The following is a 6,886-nucleotide window of genomic DNA, read 5'->3' as shown; positions in this document are numbered from 1 at the left end:
CGATATCTAAATACCAAATTTCAGCCATTTTGGTGGGATAATTAAGCTAAAACCTCCAAAATACCGAATATCGTGAGTTACCGTTCTATGGAGACTATATTAAGGCGTGGACCTATACCAACAAATTTTGGGTGGAACGTTTTATATCCCCAACGAAGACTAATTAACAAATTTCAACCATTTTGGTGGGATACAGAAGCTAAAATCTTCAAAATACCGAATATCGGGAGGTACCGTTCTATGGGGGCTATATGAATGCGTGGACTAATACCAACAAATTTCAGGTGGAAAGTTTTATACACACAACGATAACTAAATACCAAATTTCAGCCAGTTTGGTAGTATAATGAAGCTAAAACCTTAAAAATACCGAACATCGGGAGGTACCGTTCTATGGGGGCTATATCAAAACGTGGACCGATATATCCCATTTTCAATACCAACCATCCTGCAAGTAATAAAAACTTCTGTACCAAATATTGACTCTCTATCTTTAAAATTGCGAGCTGCATCTTGATTTCAACAGACAGACGGACGGACGGACAGACGGACATGGTTAAATCGACATAGCATTGTATGCTGATCAATAACATATATACTTTATAGGGTCTCCGACGAATATTTCGATGTGTTACAAACGGAATGACAAATTTAATTATACACTCCATATGGTGGAGGAATTTTTCACAACTTTCGAGGTGAACAATCACCGCAAGAATGTATCGCTCAAATTAAATCTTTGTATGTCGATAAAGGACCATCCTATAGGACTATGAAAAACTGGTTTAATGAATTCAACCGTTGTCGGCACTCGCCACAAAACATAGGTCGTGAGTGTCGCCCAAAATCGGTCGTTGTGCCAGAAAAAAAGCCGTGCATGAACGGATAATGCGAGATCACTGAATACCGTGAGATAGAGGCATCCATGGTCATTTCTTCCACCAACTAACATTTGATATTGCATAAACACATGGCCGCAAAAATGGATTTTTCTCCTTAGATCCCGCAAAATTGGACAATCACTCAAAAAAGGGCTCCTGTGAATTGGTTCAAAGAAATTGTACATAAAATCGATCGCCGTGCTTCAAACGTCGTTTATAAGATCATCACACGACGACGAATCTAGCATTTATGCTTTGGAGGCTGAAACAAAACAGGAATCGGCAGTTTGGGTCTTCGAAAGCGAGCCAAATCAAATGAAATTTGTTCATGTAAGAATCACTTCGAAGCAAAAGGTTGCCTGTTTCTTCAGAAAAACTGACTATAAGGCTTGAGAAATACAGGACGGTTAATTCTGAGTGGTACACTATAATTTGTTTGCCTGAATTCTCCTGAGAAATTCAAAAAACGAACAAGAGAAGACAAATCCTTCTGCATCCTTGGTTCATTGTACGGGTCATAGACCACTAACTTCTGAATTTCACATACATTTCTATACATACTGCTTCTCATCATGAGAGGAGTAGCGCCACTAGAATTTTTATTACTGGCGACAGGAGGGTAATCGCCCTGTACGATTCTGCTGACATCCTTGTCTGGCTTCAGTAGCGAACCACCCTGCCAAATTTTAAGGCTTCCGGAACAATATGGTTGGCAAACGGTAGAGGACACTTGTCAAGTACTCAATTATGGGTTCATCCAATTTCAGATTCTGCGTGGGACCAACTGTGTGGAAGATTTGGAGTTTCGGATATCATCTCGGATAGCTCATCGTAAATTGTGGCATGCTCCTCCTTGCCCCATTACTTAGGCATTAATTTTACAAAAATGTTTCTTATATTAGTGTGTAGTGTGGGGCTCAATATGGTTTCCTGTAGCGCTCATGTAAAGATGGCGGTCGTTTTTAGGTTTTAGATTCATTATACCCTCAGCATTTATGCTAACGAGGGTATATACACTTTCATACAGGCAAAATGTGCCTCATCGAAATAATGCTTTTAGACCCCAAGTATGTTTGGACGAAATGCATTTCAGACAATTTGGATTTGATTTAGCCATGTCCGTCCGTCTGTCTGTCTGTCTGGCTTGAGCGGTCCAAAATTTGGCTTTCGTAATATTTTGTCCAAACTTAGTTTAAGTTCGAAGATGGGTCAAATCGGTCCACTCCTTCCGGTACCTCCCCCACAAAAGTTCGGAAAATTTGTGCGCACGATAACTCTTGAAGGGAGTAACCGATTTAGTCCATACTGTGCACATCGTGAAAATTCTACCAGACTTAGAAGGGGTTACAATATGGACACAAAATTTCGGAAATGTTCAGTTTAGGAGCTACTCTCCGACCGCTTTGATTTTTGTTTTAACAACTTGTATTTACCGCCCCCATTACGGCACTACAAGTTTCATCAGGGCAAGTCCATACTTCCTGAGAAAATAGCCTGATGGTTGCAAACCACTATGCCATCGTGTGTAGTGGTTGGAGCGCAAGATAACTATCAATCGGATCTGCCGATTCGGTCCAAAATTTGGCCTTCGTAATATTTTGTCCAAACTTAGTTTAAGTTCCAAGATAAGCCATAGCGGTCCACTCCTTCAGGTACCTCCTCCACAAAAGTTCAAATATGTTTGGAAAAATTGTGCGAACGATAACTCTTGAAGGGAGTGACGGATTTGGTCAATACTTTACACATCCTAATATATCAACCAGATATATATTAGGTTAGAAAGTGGACTATATTTGTTCACTCCTTCGGGTACCTCCCACACAAAATTTAGGATAGGTACACTTTAAGACCTGCGCTCGAATCACTTTCAATTTTGTTGAAGCAACTTGCATTCGATGACTCAATTACGACGGTATTACGAAGTTTTCTCAGGAGCAAGTCCATACTTCTTGAGAAAACAGCCCGAAAGGTGTAAAAAACCCTGTGGCACCATATGTAGTGGCTGGAGAGCACGATGACTCTCAAACTGATCAACCCATTTGGTCCAAAATTTGTCATATTTTGTCCAAACTTAGTTTCAATTCGAAGATCTGCAATACCGGTCCACAACTTCCTGTACTTCCCCCCAATATTTAAAAAAATACTTCCTGGCATACCGGTCCACAAGTTATACAATGACTCACTGAAATGACTAGTGGGCGCGATATCTATTGAAAAGATATGACTCCCAAATTAAGATGGACGGAACATTTTGCCTCCACAGTGAAACATGCGCCGACAGTTAAATAGAATTCACGCAGCAAAAATGACCAGATTCAAATATTTTGAAGATGCAATCCCACAGCGGCGGGTTCCCTGTAGGGATTGACCAAATTGATCAAATCCAGTGGCTGCCAACACATTATATGTACAAATGTTCGTGTTTGTCTGCTTTTGGAGCGGGATATGCCAAAGTGCTTGCTCCGGATTCTTTTGGTCTGTGTCGTGGCGGACTAAAATCCAGAGGACAAATATGGATGTGTTCTGTCTTTCATTTTCTTATCTACCACATGTCAACTTCGAAGAGGTGCAACTGATGCAGCGAATAGCAGCACTTAAGGCATTGGTTCAGCCTAGTCTCAGAGATAGGGTCTATTTGGCATCATACTGTTCGGACAATGCTGCTGTTCTCTACCCAAAAAAGCATATTTTATTCAATTCTGCAATAGATTTCGAGATGACATAGAAGTAATAGTGGATTCCATGGGGTGGTCGCGGCGATGCAGCAACAACTGTAGCTTGTAGCGTTGTGTTGGTTACAACGTTCTGAGAACACAAGTCTATTAGATACCGACCTATCTAAGCTAAAATTTAATGGCTCATGCATGGCTAGGAATCAGATGTGGAATTGTCATGGTGGACTGCTTAACGTTTATAACTCGCCTATTATCTGCACTTTATGTTATACGTCTAATATTTGTCGGCTATTTGATGATAATAACCGTTTGATATCAGGGGATTTCAATGCATCTTAAGAGTTGTGACATTCCGTCCAGATAGATAAGTTTGCGTTTTGTAGGGCGAATGGGGACGCACTTTCCAAAATTAGAAGATAGTTTTACAGTTTGTCAGACATAACCTGCATCATCTCTATCAGTAGACAGCCCGATAACCGCTCTTTCACCAGCCAGTCGGCATAATTTCAACGAGTTTACCTAACAGTTTAAATGGACTGTCCTTCCTTCAGCTCTGGTAGCAAAAGGGCGTCATCTCTACGGCAAGAGCAAATTTCCTGGTAGAGGCGGCGGTACTAACAAACGAGCGTGATGATCTTCGTCGTACGATCGACGACGTTACTTTGACTGATCCAAAGATGTTGCAAGTCATTTCAGCATACGAGCATCCCGGGAGTGACAGAGCGAAGGTATGTTGCAAATGTCACCCGAAACGCTGCATCATCCAAGGTACTGAACCAATTTAACTATTGTCACCATTATCAATTATCCTTGAGATTTTACACATCCTTATTTTAAGAGATAGCATCCAGTAGCCAAGCATCAGCATGGTTTTATTAAAGAACTAATTAAAGTACTAACTTTATTAAAGAACTATTTTATCCACTAATTTGTTAGTGGAGAAAATTCGGCATTGTTCGCCAAGGGTTGCTCTGGGCTGAAGTTAATTCTCCTCTGGACCGTCTGACAATATTCACATATGGAGGAAAGGAATTGCGTCGATGTCTACTGTGAAAATCCACTCATCAAAAACTCATATCAGCAAGTAATCCGTATTCGGCCGCATTCACCCTTGGGCAGACTTAAAGCCAGCTATACTTTCAAAATTCTCCTTACCTTAGTAACATTTTTATTAACAAGTAAAAAAGTATCAGTCGGCTTAGCCGAGAGAGATATACCCTCAGCCTGTTTGAAACTGAAATTTGAAACACTTTATTCACAAAAATAGTATTTAAGGGGTTTTCCAAATTTTGGGAGGTTCATACGCACAAAAAAATGAATTAGGATTAAAGTTCAAAAGGATTGTGGAGGATGTATGTACTTAAAGGAATGGACCGACATAGTCCATTATGGAAGTGGATCTTATTTTGGGAGCCATATATTTTCGATACATATCAGTGGGTCATCGTATAACCTTTGTACTAGTATTCCAGGAAGCATGGACTTGTCCACGAAAAACATAATATCCATTTAAACAGGACCAGAACGAACACCATCGGTATACATTTCAAAGGATCTTCGAACAGACCCTAAACCGCACTTAGACACAAATGTTGAAAATTTTTGGGGAGGTACCTAAGAAGAGGACCGATATAGGCCATTGTAGAAAAAACTTTAGACAAAATATTAGGATATCCAAATTGGTTGCTCCGTTCAAGAGATATCGTGCATACCATTTTAGTGAAATTTTTTTAAAACTTGGTGGAAGTACCGGAAGTTGTGGACCGGTATTGTCCATCTTCGAACTGAAACTAAGTTTGAACAAATTCAAAGAAGGCCAACTTTTGGACCAAATCGGTTTATCAGTTCGACATTTATCGTGCTCTCCAGCCACTACATATCGCTGATTTACTCAAAGAGTGGCATAACTCCAAAAACGCGTTTTCTGAGTCAGCAATTTCTATTTTTTCTACGACTTCTACTTTATCTTGTGTCAAATTTTCATGCTGATATATCTAAAACTCGATGAGTTACAGCTCATTTACTAGGATTTTCGCATAACTCAACACAAACGTTTTTGGAGTCTATGAAGCACTGAAACACTTCAAATCGAGCTTGGTCTTGCGCAGAAATTTAGCACTGATATCTGGCTACCTGTTTGCAAAATATGGTCCAAGTAGTTATTGTAGTTTTTGTATAATAATCTTTTCAAGTAGGGAAGTCAAAATTTCAATCGCCAACTTAAAACGCGTTTTTCTCGAAACTCGATTTTTTGAGATGTGTCACTATTTAGTAAATGGGCGATATGGTGCCATAGGGGTTTTATACGCCTTTCAGGCTGTTTTCTCGATAACTGTGGACTTGCCCCTGAAAAGACTTTTACCGTTGTAATTGAGGCAGGAAATGCAAGTAGCTTTAACAAAAATCAAAGTGATTCGAGCGCAGGTCTTAAAGTGAACTTATCCGATATTTTGTTTGAGAGGTATCCGAAGGAGTGGACAAACATATTCCATATTCGAACCTGATCTATATCTGGTTGTGTAAAGTATGGACTAAATCGGTCACTGCCATTAAGAGTTATCGTGCGCACAATTTTTCCGAACATTTTTAGGGGGGGGGATGTACCTGAAGGAGTGGACCGATATGGCTTATCTTCGAACTTAAACTTTGTTTTGACAAAATATTACGAAGTCCAAATTTTAGACCCAATCGGCAGATCCGTTCGAGAGTTATCGTGCGCTCCAACCATAACACACGGTGTCATAGGGGTACTAAACTGAACTTTTCCCAAATGTTGTGTGGGAGTAACCTGAAGGAGTGGACCGATTCAGTCTACATTGGAACCCATCTAGCTCTGGTAGAAATGTCACAATATGCAAAGTATGGACCAAATCGGTTACTTCCTTCAAGAGTTTTCGTGCGCACAAATTTTCCGAACATTTTCGAACTTTTGTGGGGGAGGTACCGGAAGGAGTGGACCGATATAGTCCATCTTCGAACTTAAACTAAGTTTGGGCTAAATATTATGAAAGCCAAATTTTGGACAGAATCGGCTCACCCGTTTGAGAGTTATCGTGCGCACCAGCCAGACAGACAGACGGACGGACGGACATTGCTAAATCGACTCCAAATTGTCTGAAACACATTTCGTCCAAACATACATTTTGAATTTTTGCTCTAATCGGGACGCGCAGCTGGATTTCTCAAAAAGCATATTATTTGATTGTAGTACTCGCGATTTCGCATTTTTTAATGTATAACATGAGGGTGTAGCCCTCACAGGATCACAGAAATCTGCGCCCAAACACGAAATTTTTGTGCGTAAATTTTTCTCAAAAACCTATTTTTTTG

This window comes from Musca autumnalis, unplaced genomic scaffold (assembly GCF_047663935.1).
Source record: "Musca autumnalis isolate F117 unplaced genomic scaffold, ASM4766393v1 scaffold_2, whole genome shotgun sequence".
NCBI classification, from domain to species: domain Eukaryota; kingdom Metazoa; phylum Arthropoda; class Insecta; order Diptera; family Muscidae; genus Musca; species Musca autumnalis.
This window is presented reverse-complemented; position numbering follows the sequence as displayed.